We start from the raw sequence: 18,080 nt of genomic DNA on the forward strand, positions 1-18,080 counted from the left end.
CAGACACCCTGTGAGGCGGGTGGGGCTGAGAGAACTCTCCCAGAAGCTGCCCTTTTAAGGACAGAGTCTCAGAGCGGCCTACAGTCTCAGAGTGGCTCACAATCTCCTTTCCCTTCCTCCCCCACAACAGACACCCTGTGAGGTGGGTGGGGCTGGAGAGGGCTCTCACAGCAGCTGCCCTTTCAAGGACAACTCCTGCCAGAGCTATGGCTGACCCAAGGCCATTCCAGCATGTGCAAGTGGAGGAGTGGGGAATCAAACCCGGTTCTCCCAGATAAGGGTCCGCGCACTTCACCACTACCCCAAACTGGCTGAGAGTTCTCATGTCATTTAAGGCGCCTCTCTTTATGTGGATGTGTCGTGACTCAGGGGGGCCTTACCAAGTGCTGCCACCATTCTGGGTTAAAGGTTCCCCTTGGGAAGGGCCAGAGTACCCTCCCAAACCCTTCAGGCCTCCTGTCGCTTAGGCTAGATAATAGACGTGAGGATCAGCAAGAGTGAACAACAACAAAAGTCCAGAGTGGTAAAGCAGCAGTACTGCAGTACTGTGGTCTGAACTCTCTGCTCACGACCTGAGTTCGATTCCAGCGGAAACTGGATTCAGGTAGCTGGCCCAAGGTCGACTCAGCCTTCCATCCTTCCGAGGTCGGTAAAATGAGTACCCAGTTTGCTGGGGGGGGAAGCGTAGATGACTGGGGAAGGCAATGGCAAACCACCCCATCAAAAGGTCTGCCGTGAAAACGTTGTGAAACCAACGTCACCCCAGAGTCGGAAACGACTGGTGCTTGCACAGGGGACCTTTCCATTCCTCAGTGCAATATAAACAAACAAGGTGCATTGAAGAGTAAAGGGGTGAAGTGAAAATAAGCAAATGCCCTAATGCAGGGGTGGCCGAGGGTAGCTCTCCAGATGGTTTTTTTTTGCCTACAACTCCCATCAGCCCCAGTCATTGGCCATGCTGGCTGGGGATGATAGGAGTTGTAGGCAAAAAACATCTGGGGAGCTGCCATTGGCCACGACTGCCCTAACGCGTCTCTCTATACAGTCCCTACTGTCTCAGTCAGACCTGGGCCTACTCACCCTACCTCACAGGGCGAGGGTCTCTCCCTGGCAGCAGCTCTTCCTCAGCTCTGCCTCTTAGGAAAAGAACACCCACTTCCTGAGTTTGACCTTGATATTCTCTTCCCAGGCCCCACCCCTCACTGGGCCTGTTTCCCTCCAAAACCTTCGCTACCCAATCAGAGGGACAGAGGGGATTCTGGGAGATGTAGGCTTTTCCCAGTAACTCCTAAGCAGGCTTCCCTGGGGCCTGCAGGCCTCACTAGGCCCAGGATCATGACAGGATGGCAAGGGCCGATAGCTGCCGTTTTGGCAGGACGGGGTGGGACTCAGTGGCTACTCTCCTTCTGCGACTAACTTGGCACAGCCTCATTCCATTGGTCATAATGGTATTTTTAGCAAGTGATTGAATGTCTTTCTGCAGAATTCAACGTGTAGGGTGGCCAGACCGTCCCGGTCACCCGGGAATGTCCCACTTCTGGGTCCTAATTCCCGCCTCCCGACCTGCCTATACCGGGACCATTACAAGTCCCGGTTTAGCCAGCGAGAGGAGCCGGGCATGGGCGGGGCCAGGAAGCGGGGGGAGGCTGCGCTGCTGCTGCCTCTTCTCCGTAGCTGCTCCTCTGAGATGGGCTCAGCCTGAGCCCATCTCGGAGGAGCAGCTGCGGAGAAGCGTGGCAAGCCCCGAATCTGGGTCCTTCTAGGACCCTGAGCAGCAATGCTGGAGGAGCAGGAGCAGGCCGGACTTGCGCCCCGCCCCTCCACTCCCTGCAGGGGCAAAGGCGGCATGCGTGGGCCTGCTTCACTTCTCCGCCCGGCCCCTCTGCTGTGCGGGCGGCAAGGGACATGCTGGGCCGGCCTCGGAGGAGAAGGAGGCGGCCGGAGGAGGAGGAGGCGGCATGGCTGCGGCGGAGGCGCGCTGGCCTTCCGAGCCAAGGACTTGGTAAGTCCGGGGGTGATGCGGAAGGTGGGAGGGGAGCTGTGCTGCGCTGGTAGCCGAGGGAGAGGCCCTCCTCGCCTTCCCTGCTGGCCCTAGGCTTCCCAACCCCCCCCCTTCATCCCCCGGTGGGTCTCCAGAAATCAGGAAGCGGGGTGGGGGCTGGAGGGGGGGAGAACATACCTGTAGGTGTAGCAGTTTGTAAAATGCCTGCCCCTTTAAGGCTGGCCTGGGCAGGAAGGAGGAAACAGGAAGGGCTTCGGAGAACGGCCCCTCCCTTTCTTTGCTTTCGTTTTCACAGCAGGCAGAGGGAAGAAGACCAAGTGCGGTAGGTGTTTGTGTGTGTGTGTGTGTGTGTGAGAGGGAGGGGGCCCGGGGCAAGGAGGGGTGATTCCTTGGTATGGAGGCCCTTCCCCCCCTTTAGAAAGCGTGTGTGTGTGGGGGGGGAGGGAAATGTCTACTAGGCACTCTATTATTCCCTATGGAGAACAATTCCCATAGGGAATAATGGGGGATTGATCCGTGGGTATTGGGGGCTCTGGGGGGGCTATTTTTTGAGGTAGAGGCACCAAATTTTTAGTATAGCATCTAGTGCCTCTCCCCAAAATACCCCCCAAGTTTCAAAACGATTGGACCAGAGGGTCCAATTCTATGAGCGAGCCCCAAAAATGGTGCCCCTATCCTTAATTATTTCCTATGGAAGGAAAGGCATTTTAAAAGGTGAGCTGTCCCTTTAAATGTGATGGCCAGAACTCCCTTGGAGTTCAATTATGCTTGTCACATCCTTGTTCTTGGCTCCACCCCCAATGTCTCCTGGTTCCACCCCCAAAGTCCCCAGATTTTTCTTCAATTGGACTTGGCAACCCTAGCTGGCCCGCCTCCACAGGGTTTAAACTGGCACTGATATGAACTTTGGAACTGTACTCAGATCAGCTCTGATGCCTAGAAACTACCTCTGTGTGCTTGCTGTGTAATAGCACTCAGGATAGTCCTCTTCAAGCTTCAACATCCAAATTTCCAGGAATTTCCAACCCAGAGTTGGTAACCCTAGCTCTATCACAGATTTAGGAGGTCTTTGATTGCTGATTTAGGAGGTCTTTGATTGCTGGGGAGGGGGTCAGTAGTAGGAAGTACCCATACAGGGAGCACATACATTGAAGGTGGAGGTATTGTGACTCAATTCACACCCTACATTTTTTATAAACATGGCACTTAGGTATGCATTTTGCAGGGACAAATGTAGTCATATTCTAATATGTTAAATGTGCCTATTTGCAGTGTTTGGTTTAGCATTCCTTGTTAACTGAACTTTTCCAGCACTTATCGGTAGATGCATTTCTCTGATGCATAAAATACATATATGTTAGACAATAATTTACATGGAATTTCCATCTCATTATAAAACATTGTGTGTAATTTTGCATAACTAAAGGTAATGGATTGGGCATGCAATAAAAATCCCAGTTTTATTTGATCATTACTTAAGTCCTTTCTTTCATATTTGCATAGTGGCATGATAAGAGTTATAATTTGCTTTGTTTTAATTTGTAGTGTCAATAAAATTGATTCAGACATCTGTTTCCAAAACAGAAAAAAGTGTTGTTTTTCCAACATGAATTTTTAAAGTAAAAGATTGCCTGCTTCTTTTAAATTTTGGCCCCAGAGGTTTTACTTTAAGAGCATATTCCTACAGCTGCAAACCTGGTAGAAATTTGCAAAGTCCCATCCACTCCAATTATCTAATTAACATTGACCAGAGTTTAATATTGCTGCTTGGTAATTCCATTGGCCATTCCATCTAAGAATTGTAACACAAATTTTAAGTCAGCAGCCAATATGGTATTCCTGCAGCACAGATTAGTAAAGCTGCAGTACTACAGTCCAAGCCCTCTGTTCACGACCTGAGTTTGATCCTGGCGGAAGCTGGGTTCAAGTAGCCAGCTCAGGTTGGCTCAGCCTTCCATCCTTCCGAGGTCGGTAAAATGAGTACTTTCTGGGGGGAAAAGTGTAGATGACTGGGGAAGGCAGTGGCAAACCACCCCGTAAAAAGTCTGCCATGAAAAACATTGTGATGTGATGTCACCACAGAGTCAGAAATTACTGTTTTGGAGAATTTGTACCAGTATACCATTAACGTACTACAGTAGCAATTTCTGAAGGTGTGTAAAGCGGAACTAAATTTATTGTGCTTGGAGCATGAGTAGATGGAAAAATTCAGTTGAAAAAAGGAGGCAAATAACAAGGAACATGTTCAGATACTTGATAGCTCACTGTAGGAGCAAGGGAAGACATGTACTGAAAGTATATATAATACTGAAAATCTGTTGGTTATCTTACAGAATGCAACTAATGGACATGTAGTTTTACTACTTGTGATTGTGGCTTTGGAATTACTGCTTGTGGCAAGGAAGGAGATCACTCCTTGCTGCACACTGACTTGGCTGGGAGTGCTTCTCCTGGAGAAGCTATCCCCAGGATCCTTCCCTTCCTTCCTTCCTTCCTTCCTTCCTTCCTTCCTTCCTTCCTTCCTTCCTTCCTTCCTTCCTTCCTTCCTTCCTTCCTTCCGTGGCTCTCAAATATCCGATGTTCATGTCTTGCGGCTCTCAAACATCTGACCTTTATTCTGTGTTGCTCTTTTGTTAAGCAACTCTGGCCACCCCTGGAGTAGACAATACTGACTTTGGTGGACCCAAGCACTGATTCAGTGTAAGGGAGCTTTGTGTTTGTGTCTTCTGGTGCTTTCAGACATACCACCCAAATCCTTTCAGCAAAGGCCAGATAGGAGTTATGGGCAGTGTTTGCCTGCAGTGCAATTTTGTTCTCAAAATCCTGTATTTACTTCATCAGTATATGGGATAAGGCACTTTCTCAACTGTGCTGCATAATGCAGCCTATTTATTTTATCGGTCCCAGTCGTTGTGGGGCCCAGGGGGCCGGAGCAGCGGCACGCTGAAGCAGCCTGTCGGTCACTTCCGGGTTCCTGTCCTGCATCTCGACCTGTGTTATTAGTGACAGGCTGCTTCGGCGTGCTGCTGCGCCGGCCCCCTGGGTCCCACAACGATGGGGACCGATGCCACAGGGACGGGCTCGAAACACTCTATGACCCCTCAAAAGAACAGCAGTCTAGCTCGCTTCCCCCGAGCCCTGCCGCCATACAGCCTCAAGGGGGCTCATTTTGCGGGCATCTCCCGGCGGGAGGGTGGCACCCGCACGGGGACACATATCAAATGAAAGAGGGGCGCAGGGCTATCAGAAACAGCCGGCGGAGGGAGTCGGGAGCCCACCCCACTGGGGGATCCACACCCCGGAAGTGATGAAGGTGGCGCAGATAGAGCCAACAGAGCAAACAGGACAAAATAAATAGGCTGCATTATGCAGCACAGTTGAGAAAGTGCCTTATCCCATATACTGATGAAGTATATACAGGATTTGAGAGCAAAATTGTTTCCGGCGGTGATATTTGGGGGATTTTTGGGGACGTCACAGGAAGTGCTGTGAAGTCACTTCCTGTTTCCGGCAGTGGCATTTGGGGGAAATGATGTCATTTGGGGGAAGTGATGTCACAGGAAGTGATGTCACTTCCTGCTTCCGGCAGGTGGCGCAGGGGGGGAAATGATGTCACAGGAAGTGATGTCACTTCCTGTTTCCGGCAGGTGGCGCGGGGGGGGGGGGAATGATGTCACAGGAAGTGATGCCACTTCCTTTTCCCGGCTGGTGGCATGACGTCACCGGAAGTGACGTCCACTTCCTGTTTCCGGCGGCGCACCGCGCTTCGCGCTGCGCACCCCTACCTTCCCCCTCCCCAAGGTGTCCCTGGCTGGCCTTCAGGCATTATGGCCACCCTATCAACGTGAGATCTTTTATGTAAAGCCTGGGGAGCCTATGAGGATTCATGGGGATTTGAATAACCATGAGAGGTGTGAAATCTCAGTCAGGCCCGGCACTAGGGGTTCTCTGTTTGAAACAATTTTATTGATAACATATGGTAACAATTTCCGTTAATAACTTCTTTTCATCTATCCCATATGCTTCTTTCTAATCACCCCTCCCCCCCGTTACTTGACCCCCACCAGTGTTATTTACTCAAAATACTAACATTAAGAGGTACCCTTAATTACTAAGAACTAAAATTCATATTCTTCTTTCTTCTAAAGTTTAATCATTATCAAAAATTGTCCAAAGTCCTTTTACTTTCCACTCGTCTTCTACATAACTTCTAATTTTTTTCTCTTAAAGTTCTTGTTAATTTGTCCATCTCACTCCATGTCATAACTTTTACAATCCAATCCCATTTTTCTGGTATTTTTTCTTGCTTCCATAACTGCACATGTAGTGTCCTAGCAACTGAAAGCAAGTACCAAATTATAGTTCTATCTTCTTTTGGAAATTTTTCCATTTGGAATCCCAACAGAAAAGTCTCTGCAGCTTTCTTGAATTCATATCCCAAGATCCTAGAAATTTCCTGTTGGATCATATGCCAATACTTTTTCGCTCTTTCACAAGTCCACCACATATGGTAGAAAGAACCTTCATGTTTTTTGCATTTCCAACATCTGTCTGGCATCTTGTTATTCATCTGTGCCAATTTTTTAGGAGTCATATACCATCTGTACATCATTTTAAAACAGTTCTCTTTAATACTCTGACATGTTGAAAGTTTCATAGAGTTCTTCCATAAATATTCCCATGTGTATATCTGTATTTCTTTATTTACATTTATTGCCCATTTAATCATTTGAGATTTCACTACTTCATCTTCTGTAGACCATTTTAAAAGTAGCGTATAAATTTTTGAAATTAATTTTTCATTATCTCCAAGCAGAACTTTTCCCATTTCTGTTTGCTCTCATCTTATTCCTTCAGTTTTAATGTCATTTTCCACCAAACTCTTTTATTTGTTGCATTTGAAACCAATCGTATTTGTTATTCAACTCCACAGCATTTTTTCAATTCTATTTTGCCACTTTGCATTTTTAATAGTGGATTGTATGACAGCCATTTTTCCTCACCTGTCTCAGCTGTTATTTTTATCACTTCTGCTGGCACTATCCATAATGGTTTTCTTTCATCACCATATTTCTTATATTTCATCCAGGTATTCACCAAATTATTTCTTATATAATGATGAGAGAAAAAACTATCAATCTTTTTCTTCCCATAATACATATAAGCATGCCAGCCGAATTTATTTCCATGACCTTCCAACACTAAAAGTTTTTTATTCAACAGCGTCACCCAATCTTTTATCCACACTAAACAAACTGCTTCATGATATAATCTTAAATCTGGTAATTGGAATCCTCCTCTTTCTTTAGCATCTATTAAAACTTTCATTTTAATCCTTGGTTTCTTCCCAGCCCATACAAACTCCGAAATCTTCCTTTGCCATTTGTTAAATTGTTTACTGTCTTTCACAGTCGGAATAGTTTGAAACAAATACATTATTCTTGGCAAAATTTTCATCTTAATTGCAGCTATTCTTCCAAGCAATGACAAGTTAAGCTTATTCCATTTTATCATGTCTTCCTCCATTTTATGCCAAGTCGGCGTTTTTTCATCTCAAGCGGGCAAGGCAGTTGGCCCCTTTCCTGGAGCGTCGGGACCTGGCAACAGTGATCCATGCAACGGTCACCTCAAGATTGGACTGCTGTAATGCCCTCTACATGGGGCTGCCTCTGTGCCGAACCCGGAAGCTGCAACTGGTGCAGAACGCGGCGGCTAGTCTGTTACTAGGACTCCCGAAGTGGGAGCACATACAGCCGGGGCTGCGCGGACTGCACTGGTTGCCAGTTACATACTGAGTTCGTTACAAAGTGCTGGTTATTATCTTTAAAGCCCTATATGGTCGAGGACCTGCCTACCTGAGGAACCGTCTTTCCCCATACGAGCCCCAGAGAGCACTGAGGTCAGCAAGGAAGAACAAGCTGGCTATCCCTGGGCCAAAGGAGGCAAAACTGCAGAACACCCGCACACGGGCCTTCTCCATCGTAGCTCCACACCTATGGAACCAGCTCCCGGAAGAGGTGCGGGCCCTGCGGAGTCTTGACCAATTCCGCAGGGCCTGCAAGACCATCCTTTTCAGGATGGCCTTTGCGGATTGCTGATTGAATGATTGATGATTGATGGATTCGCTTCAGTGACTTTCGCCATCATGCCAACTGATAGAATAGCACCAGGAATGCCTATTGTTAATTTATTGTCAATTTTAAACCAGAATGTTTTTAAGACTAATGCTGGTTTATGTTGTTAGCCGCCCTGAGCCTGCCTAGGCGGGGAGGGCGGGATATAAATAAAATCTATTATTATTATTATTATTATTATTATTATTATTATTATTATTATTATTATTATTATTATTATTATTATTATTATTATTATTATTATTATTATTTTCTCCATTACTGCAAACATAAAGTCCCAGTTCAAATTGTCAAAAGCTTTCTCTGCATCCGCAAAGAATAATGCAACTTCCTTCTCTGGATGTCTTTCATAATATTCTACAATATTTACAACAGTTCTAATATTGTCTCTTATTTGCCTTTTAGGGAGAAATCCCACTTGGTCTTCCTTTATGAAATTTATCAAATCAAATTGTTTAAGTCATTCTGCCAAAATTCTTGTATATATCTTATAGTCATTATTTAGTAATGAAATTGGTCTATAGTTCTTTACATTCGTGACATCTCTATCTTCCTTAGGAATCAAAGAAATTACAGCTTCCTTCCATGTTTTTGGTATTTTCCCTTTTATTCTTATCATATTCATTAATTTTTGAAGTTTCAATACTAATTCTTCTTTAAAAATTTTAAAATTTTTTGCCGTATATCTATCTGGCCCAGGTGCTATTCCAATTTTCATTGCATTAATCGCTTCAATTTCTATTTTTTCAATTGGATCATTTCAATTTTTTTTCATATATTCAGTTAAGGGTGCTATTTTAATCTTTTGCAAATACGCTTCCATCCTTTCCTTCTTTACTTTAACACCTTTAAATAATTTAGCATAGCACTTGAAAAATTCTCTCTTTTATTCCTTCTTGATCTACCATCTTTCTTCCATCAACCACAATTTTATTAATAATTTTACTTCCTCTCTTTTTCTTCAGTTGCCAGGCCAAATACTTTCCAGGTTTATTCGTTCCCTCAAAGGACTTATGTTGTAATCTTTTCAAATTCCATTTCAATTCCTTATTTAACAAATGTCTCATTTGTGCTTGTAGTATTGTAATCTCCCTTATAATTTTCTTTTCCCCTGGCCTTTTCCTCAGTTCCCCTTCTTTTTTCTTAATTTCATTTTGACTGTCCAACATCTGTTTTTCTTTTGCTCTTTTGTCCTTATTGTTTAATGTAATCAATATTCCTCTCATTACGGCTTTATAAGCATCCCACGCCATCTGAAATTCTATATCATCTTTTATCATTTATTTGGAACAAAGCTTTCGTTTCATTTTCTAGAGATGTCACTAATTCTTTATTTTGTAGTAAATCTTCATTTAATCTCCATCTTCTCACTTTTTTAGACAATTTTGTAATCCATAATATTGGGTTGTGATCTGCATCTAACTTTGGTAAGATCTCTATTTTCTTAGTTATAAGGCCTAAGTCCTTTGTACCCCATAACATGTCAATTCTGGAAAAAAGTATTATGTCTTGCTGAAAAAAATGTATAATCTCGTACTTCAGGATTAAATTTTCTCCATATGTCTTCCAAGTTTTCTTGTTTAACCAGTTCAAGAAGGATTTTGGCAATTTTTCTTTATTGTTATTTTTTCCCCCAGATCTATCCAGTGTATTCTGAATTGTTCCATTAAAGTCTCTCATAATCATGACCTGGTCGTATGTCACTTCATCAAGTTTTTTTAAAGACATTATAAAACAACTTTTTTTTTTAAGCCCATCTTTTGCACCATTTGGTGCATACAGTCCCAATAATAAGGTTTTTTTCGCATTTATTATTATTTCTACTGCCACAAATCTTCCATCTTTATCTTTAAATATTATTTTTGGGTCCAATTCTTGTTTAATATAAAAAATCACCTTTGACATTAAAAAAACAGCAAAAAATTTGATCTCACCAAATTAAATTTCAACTATCAGGTTTGATAGATTAGAACTTGCCCTTTCAAATGAGCCTAATTTCACCATCCTCCAACCTTCCCAGGCTCAGATATTAATTTTTTTAAAATTTAGCCTCCCAGTAATGGCCGCTGATGTTTTTCTATGATAATACAATCCTAGAGTAGGTCCACTTCTTCAATAGTTACTTCCTGCTTTTCTTGCCCCAAGTCACGTTCTCACTGGTAACAATGTCTCACGATACTGGACGTATTTCCTGTGTTAACTGTAGAAACTGCAGATCTCTGATGATGGTGCTTTCACTCCGTGACCGCAGGTATACAAAACAATAAATTCCTTTCCAATTTTTAACACTGTCCTTAATTTGACAAAGTCCAAAATTCACCCCTTCTCCTCTTCTTCTTCCAAGCTTTCAAACTTTCTCTTTCCCAGCTTCTAATATTATTTTTTTTGCTTTAAAATAGCCCCAGAATGGTAGATAGCAATCAGTACCTTTTCTAAGGTTATTCAGATCAACACTGGTCTCATACAGCATCAGATGTTTGGCAGTCTCAAAGAAGATTAGGATCTTGTCAAGCTTATGTCAAATAAATGACTCTGTAAGCTTCTGCAGATGATGAATATGCAACTCTTCTCCGGGGATCCCTCAAAGCCTCAAAGGAGCCCCCCCCAAAGGGTGAAGAAGTACTTCCTTTTATCTGTTTTAACCTGACTGCTCAGCAGTTTCATCGAATGCCCACGAGTTCTTGTCTTGTGAGAAAGGGAGAAAAGGACTTCTTTCTCAGCCTTCTCTATCCCCTGCATAATCTTGTCAACCTCAGTCTATCATGTCACCCCTCAGTTGACGTTTCTCCAAGCTAAAGAGCCCCAAGCGTTTTAACCTTCCTTCATAGGGAAAGTGTTCCAACCCTTGGAGCATTTTTTCCTGCTTCAAAGGGAGTTGGAAAGACCTCTTCCTGACTCCCTCTGAAGCGGGTGAGGGCCGGGCGAGGTCAGGAAGGCAGCGGGTGTCACTTCACCCGACTTCACCGAGGATACCTGAGCCTTGGGAAGCCTTGGCGAAGTCAGAGAGGCAGCGGGTGCACTCAGAGCCAGGAGGAAGGGGGGGGGAGGAATAGCTTGCTTTGCCAGGCTCTCTGAATTGCACAGCGGAGCTACTGAGCCAAGCCTCTCTTCCTTCTATTGGCTGCGGCTCTCCCCTGCCACCAGTCCCCTGGGAAAGGAGGGAAAGAACCAGAGCTTCCTTTTCCCAGTTCCCTGGATCCCATGGGAGAAGCGGGAGAGGGCCGGGCGACATCAGGCAACGGGCGCCCCCGACTTCACCGAGGCTTCCAGAGCTTTGGGAAGTCACAATGAAGTCAGAAAGGCAGCAGGCACAGGGTGTTTGTTTATGTTTAATTCGATTTATACCCCGCCTCCCCATCGAGGTGGGCTTAGGGCGGCTTCCATCAAATCATAGCATGCTATGATGGCAATAATAAAATCAGTAAAACCATTAAACAGTACAAGTTAAAACAATCCACAGTTGGTGCTAACAAATCAGATCTTACCCCTATTCTCAGGATGACAGTTGTTCCAGGATTCTCCTACGGTCAACTGAAGGCTTGCCGGAAGAGAGCGGTCTTACAGGCCCTGCGGAACTGAGCAAGGTCCCGGAAGGCCTTAACCTCTTCCGGCAATCGATTCCACCAGGAGGGGGCAGCCACTGAAAAGACCCGATCCCTGGTGGTCAACAGTCTCGCTTCTTTCAGATCTCTAGGAGATGTTGAGATCCAGATCTTAGTACTTTCTGGGGAACTCTTGGGTGTGAGGAGAAGGGGGCACCCTGTGGCGCCCCTAGGTCAGGTGGAGTCGTAGACGACCACCTACTTGGCGTGCTCCCACGCGCCGGCCCTGATCTCACTTCATTCTCCCAAATCGCCATCCAGGATTCTCTTAAGCACCCTGGCTCTTCACCAGGCTTACCTCTCCTCTCCTTTCCTTTCCTCTCCTCTCCTCTCCTCTCCTCTCCTCTCCTCTCCTCTCCTCTCCTCTCCTCTCCTCTCCTCTCCTCTCCTCTCCTCTCCTCTCCTCTCCCCCTTCCCCCCTTTCCCCAGCTCTGCCTTTCCTCTTGGAGCAGAGAGATGACATTTGCAGACATTTTGAAGCTATCAGAAAAAGCAGTTTCCCCCCCGCCTCGAGCAATAAAAGGAAATTTTGATGGGGGGAATTGAAATATTATGCAGTACTTGCGTTGCCTAGCAAACCGGACCTTATTTCGGTGCTTTCACAGCATGAAATGCATCATTTATAATGTAGTCAGCATGTACAGTTGAACTATTTGTCACATTTATGGAATTTAAACTTATAAAATATCTTCATTTTTTATGAGAAGGATTGCTGGTTTACCCAGTTCTTGCAAACAGCTTCACCCCTTGCTGCCGTAGCTCACGTACCTTTAATTTTTCCGATCGAGAGTACAAAACAGACTTTGTAGTGAACAAAAGGAAATGTCTTATTTGGGCAGAATTCTCTCAAGGAGTCACAGTAAATAGGATTGCCAGCATGTCTTGATATTAAGCTGAACTATATAACGCTGAAGATGCTGATTTCTTTAATGTATTGTCAAATGCTTTATAGGAGGGATAAGAACATAAAAGAAGCCTTGTTGGATCAGGCCAATGGCCCATCCAGTCCAACACTCTGTGTCACAAAAGAACATAAGAGAAGCCCTGTTGGATCAGGCCAATGGCCCATCCAGTCCAACACTCTGTGTCACATAAGAACATAAGAGAAGCCCTGTTGGATCAGGCCAGTGGCCCCTCCAGTCCAACACTCTGTGTCACATAAGAACATAAGAGAAGCCTTGTTGGATCAGGCCAATGGCCCATCCAGTCCAACACTCTGTGTCACATAAGAACAGAAGAGAAGCCCTGTTGGATCAGGCCAATGGCCCCTCCAGTCCAACACTCTGTGTCACATAAGAACATAAGAGAAGCCACGTTGGATCAGGCCAATGGCCCATCCAGTGCAACACTCGTTGTCACATAAGAACATAAGAGAAGCCCTGTTGGATCAGGCTAGTGGCCCATCCAGTCCAACATTCTGTGTCACATAAGAACCTAAGAGAAGCCCTGTTGGATCAGGCCAGTGGCCCATCCAGTCCAACACTCTGTGTCACACAGTGGCCAAACATTTTTTTTATATATATAAAAATGGCCAAACTTGCTTAACATAAGAGCCACATAGAATAAACATCAAATGTTTGAAGAAGATATTGAAGAAGATATTGGATTTATATCCCGCCCTCCACTCCGAAGAGTCTCAGAGCGGCTCACAATCTCCTTTATCTTCCTCCCCCACAACAGACACCTTGTGAGGTACATGAAGATATTGGATTTATATCCCGCCCTCCACTCCGAAGAGTCTCAGAGCGGCTCACAATCTCCTTTCCCTTCCTCCCCCACAACAGACACCCTGTGAGGTAGATGAAGATATTGGATTTATATCCCGCCCTCCACTTCGAAGAGTCTCAGAGCGGCTCACAATCTCCTTTCCCTTCCTCCCCCACAACAAACACCCTGTGAGGTGGGTGGGGCTGAGAGGGCTTTCACAGCAGCTGCCCTTTCAAGGACAACCTCTGCCAGAGCTATGGCTGACCCAAGGCCATTCCAGCAGGTGCAAGTGGAGGAGTGGGGAATCAAACCCGGTTCTCCCAGATAAGAGTCCGCACACTTAACCACTACACCATACTGGCTCTCAATGCCTCAAGGCATGAACATCAGATGTTTGAGAGGGAGGGAGGAAGGAAAATAGATGGGGGAGAGCAGTGGAAATAAAGCAACTTTAAATACATTCCCTAAGTGGCTGGCTGGCTTGGCTTGGTGAAGTGATTTAAAGAGAGAAATTCCTTCTTCAAGATGGCTGACACAGTGGTTGGAGCTTCAGGAGCCGCACAATATATGCGGAAAAGCCACATGTGGCTCTGAGCCACAGTTTGGCCACCCCTGCATAGCATATGGATACCGAGTAGTATTTATAATTAAAACATAGAAAAATCTTGTAACTATTGTACATCTACGAAATGCTGTCCCAAATCTCCCTTATTTCTGTTGGAAAATGCTTATCAACTACTTCAAATATGCAAGAACATTGTCTTTAGAAGCGTTCTGCTATTCTAAACGAGAGGGGGGATTCATGAGAGTTTTCAGCGTTCCCCCAGATTTTCCAGTTTTTTTCCAAAAAGGCCTCCGGGGTGTGTGTGTGTGTGGAATTGATCTCCCAAATTTACCAGCTGCTTTCCAAATCATCACATCTGTCTGGAGACAAGTATTTTTCTTTTGGCGAACTGTCGGGGCTGTGTTTTTGTGCACAGCTGGGGAATCCTGAGTGGGACCTTCCCTCTTTGCCTGACTTCATAGAATCCTAGAGTTGGGAGGGACCCCCCAGGGTCATCGTCCAACCCCCCTGCACAATGCAGGAAACTCGCAAACACCTCCCCTTCAATTCACAGGATCCTAATTGCTGTCAGATGGCCATCCAGCCTCTGTTTAAATACCTTCAAGGAAGGAGAGCCCACCACCTCCCGAGGAAGCCTGTTCCACTGAGGAACAATACAAGCCCTAGCCCTAACACCATAGAATCCTAGAGTTGGAAGGGACCACCGGGGTCATCTAGTCCAACCCCCTGCACAATGCAAGAAACTCAAACACCTCCCCCTAAATTCACAGGATCCTCATTGCTGTCAGATGGCCATCTAGCCTCTGTTTAAAAACCTCCAAGGAAGGAGAGCCCACCACCTCCCAAGGAAGCCTGTTCCACTGAGGAATCGCTCTAATGGTCAGGAAGTTCTTCCTAATGTTGAGCTGGAAACTCTTTTGATTTCATTTCAACCCGTTGGTTCTGGTCCTACCTTCTGGGGCCATAGAAAACAATTCCACCCCATCCTCTATGGGACAGCCCTTCAAGGACTTGAAGATGGTGATCGTATCACCTCTCAGCCGCCTCCTCTCCAGGCTAAACATCCCCAGGTCCTTCAACCTTTCCTCATAGGACTTGGTCTCCAAGTACTTGAAGATGGTGATCCTATCACCCCTCAGCCGCCTCCTCTCCAGGCTAAACATGCCCAGCTCCTTCAAACTTTCCTCATAGGACTTGGTCTCCAAGTGCTTGAAGATGGTGATCCTATCACCCCTCAGCTGCCTCCTCTCCAGGCTAAACATCCCCAGCTCCTTCAACCTTTCCTCATAGGACTTGGTCTCCAAGTACTTGAAGATGGTGATCCTATCACCCCTCAGCCGCCTCCTCTCCAGGCTAAACATGCCCAGCTCCTTCAACCTTTCCTCATAGGACTTGGTTTCCAAGTACTTGAAGATGGTGATCCTATCACCCCTCAGCTGCCTCCTCTCCAGGCTAAACATCCCCAGCTCCTTCAGCCTTTCCTCATAGGACTTGGTCTCCAAGTATTTGAAGATGGTGATCCTGTCACCCCTCAGCCGCCTCCTCTCCAGGCTAAACATGCCCAGCTCCTTCAACCATTCCTCATAGGACTTGGTCTCCAAGTACTTGAAGATGGTGATCCTATCACCCCTCAGCCGCCTCCTCTCCAGGCTAAACATGCCCAGCTCCTTCAACCTTTCCTCATAGGACTTGGTCTCCAAGTACTTGAAGATGGTGATCCTATCACCCCTCAGCCGCCTCCTCTCCAGGCTAAACATGCCCAGCTCCTTCAACCTTTCCTCATAGGACTTGGTCCAAGTACTTGAAGATGGTGATCATACCACCTCTCAGCCGCCTCCTCTCCAGGCTAAGCATCCCCAGCTCCTTCAACCTTTCCTCATAGGACTTTGTCTCCAGACCCCTCACCATCTTCGTTGCCCTCCTCTGGGCCCGTTCCGGCTTGTCTAGATCCTTCTTAAAATGTGGAGCCCAAAACTGAACACAAGACTCCAGTTGAGGTCTTACCAGAGCAGAGTAAAGTGATACCATCCCATCACATGATCTGGACACTAGACTTCTGTGGATACAGCCCAAAATCGCATTGGCTTTTTAAGCCACTGCATCACACTGTTTACCCGACTTCATCCGCTTCTCTCCCTGCCTGTTGATACGGGGTTGCCTCTCTGCGCTCAAAAGGCAGCCTCCGCATCAGTCATCCTTGCAAGAGCCCTGCGGGGTGACCCACTGCTGTATCTTCGTAATGATAAACACAACTGGAACCGGTGTGCTCAATGGATAATATAAGGAGATCACTGGAAACAATGCAACTTTCGCAAAACCGTGTGCAAATATATTTAGTGCAAACTGAAATGAACAAAAAGAACAGAACGCTGAGTATACAGTATAAATAATGTCCCCACAAAGTCTTTCCGCAGCCTGGAAGTCGGCTTCTTCTGATAGACCCAGGGGTGGGCAGCACCTGTAGAAGACACCTGTAGCCGGCAGCACCTGTAGGAGAGCATGCGTTGATCCACGTGTAAAGAGCATTTAGTTAAGGCTCCGCATTACGTCACGAGAAGGAGGCCGATGAAGTATATTCAGAAGGAGGCTGATGAAGTACATTCTGTCGAAATCGCGAGGAGTCCTGCAATAAGCGTTTCTTCCTTACTTTCTCCGTGCCGTTTGGAGTCGAACACTGAGTTCAAAGGACTTTGCCCACCCCTGGGTCTGTTAGAAGAAGCCGTCTTCCAGGCTGTGGAAAGACTTTGTGGGGACGTTACTTATACGGCATACTCAGTGTTCTGTTCTTCTTGTTCAATTCAGTTTGCGCCAAATACATTTGTACATGGTTTTGTGAAAGTCGCATTGTTTCCGGTGATTTCCTTATATTAACCGCTGTATTTTGGCGCCTGAGAGATTAGTAGCTCCTGGCACAAGTCGCCAGGGGATGGAAACGCCCGCCTTTCAGTCGGCTCAAAACTCGTGTTATCATCATCCCCTCCTTTCTTCCCCTGCACCAAAGCTCAGTGCAGCACACATCGGTCTCCGTTCCCTGTTTCATCCACCCAACAAGCCTGCGAGGTGAACGAAGTGCGAGTGCGTACGACCAGTCCAAAGCAACTATAGGGAGGCTTTCTAGCTGAGTACAGATGTACGTTGAGAGCCGGTTTGGTGTAGCGGTTAAGTGTGCGGACTCTTATCTGGGAGAACCAGGTTTGATTCCCCACTCCTCCACTTGCAGGTGCTGGAATGGCCTTTGGTCAGTCAGAGCTCTCGTATCTGGGAGAACCGGGTTTGATTCCCCACTCCTCCACTTGCAGCTGCTGGAATGGCCTTGGGTCAGCCATAGCTCTCTTATCTGGGAGAACCAGGTTTGATTCCCCACTCCCCCACTTGCACCTGCTGGAATGGCCTTGGGTCAGCCACAGCTCTCTTATCTGGGAGAACCAGGTTTGATTCCCCACTCCTCCACTTGCAGCTGCTGGAATGGCCTTGGGTCAGCCATAGCTATTCCAGAGGTTGTCCTTGAAAGGGCAGCTGCTATAAGAGCTCTCTCAGCTCCACCCACCTCACAGGGTGTCTGTTGTGCGGGGAGAAGATAGAGGAGATCGTAAGCCGCTCTGAAGAGCCCCCTGGCGCAGAGTGGTAAAGCTGCAGTACTGCATTCCTAAGCTCTGCTCACGACCTGAGTTCGATCCCAGCGGAAGCTGGGTTCAGGTAGCCGGCTCCAGGTTGACTCAGCCTTCCATCCTTCCGAAGTCGGTAAACTGAGTCCCCAGCTTGCTGGAGGGTGGGGAGTGTAGATGACTGGGGAAGGCCATGGCAAAGCACCTCGTAAAAAGTCTTCCGTGAAAATGTTGTGAAAGCAATGTCACCCCAGAGTCGAAAAGGACTGGTGCTAGCGCAGAGGACTACTTTTACCTTTTTAAGCCGCTCTGAGACTATAATTCAGAGAAAAGGGCGGGGTATAAATCTGTAGTTGTCGTCTTCTCTTCCTCCTCCTCTTCCCATCCAACCCAAGTAGTCAAACATAGATTGCACCAACAGACATTATTAATGTTTGGGTTTTGATTCCTTTGCAGCATCTTTCA

General features: G+C 46.3%; 1 protein-coding gene across 1 annotated transcript in view; it reads left to right on the forward strand.

Annotated features, from left to right (window-relative positions):
• The window catches only part of WDR18 (WD repeat domain 18), a 103,593-nt gene that overhangs the window by 23,442 nt on the left and 62,071 nt on the right, over positions 1-18,080 (forward strand). The gene's annotated exons all lie outside the window — the stretch shown is intronic.

The sequence above is a fragment of the Heteronotia binoei genome, chromosome 2 (assembly GCF_032191835.1).
Source record: "Heteronotia binoei isolate CCM8104 ecotype False Entrance Well chromosome 2, APGP_CSIRO_Hbin_v1, whole genome shotgun sequence".
Taxonomy (NCBI): domain Eukaryota; kingdom Metazoa; phylum Chordata; class Lepidosauria; order Squamata; family Gekkonidae; genus Heteronotia; species Heteronotia binoei.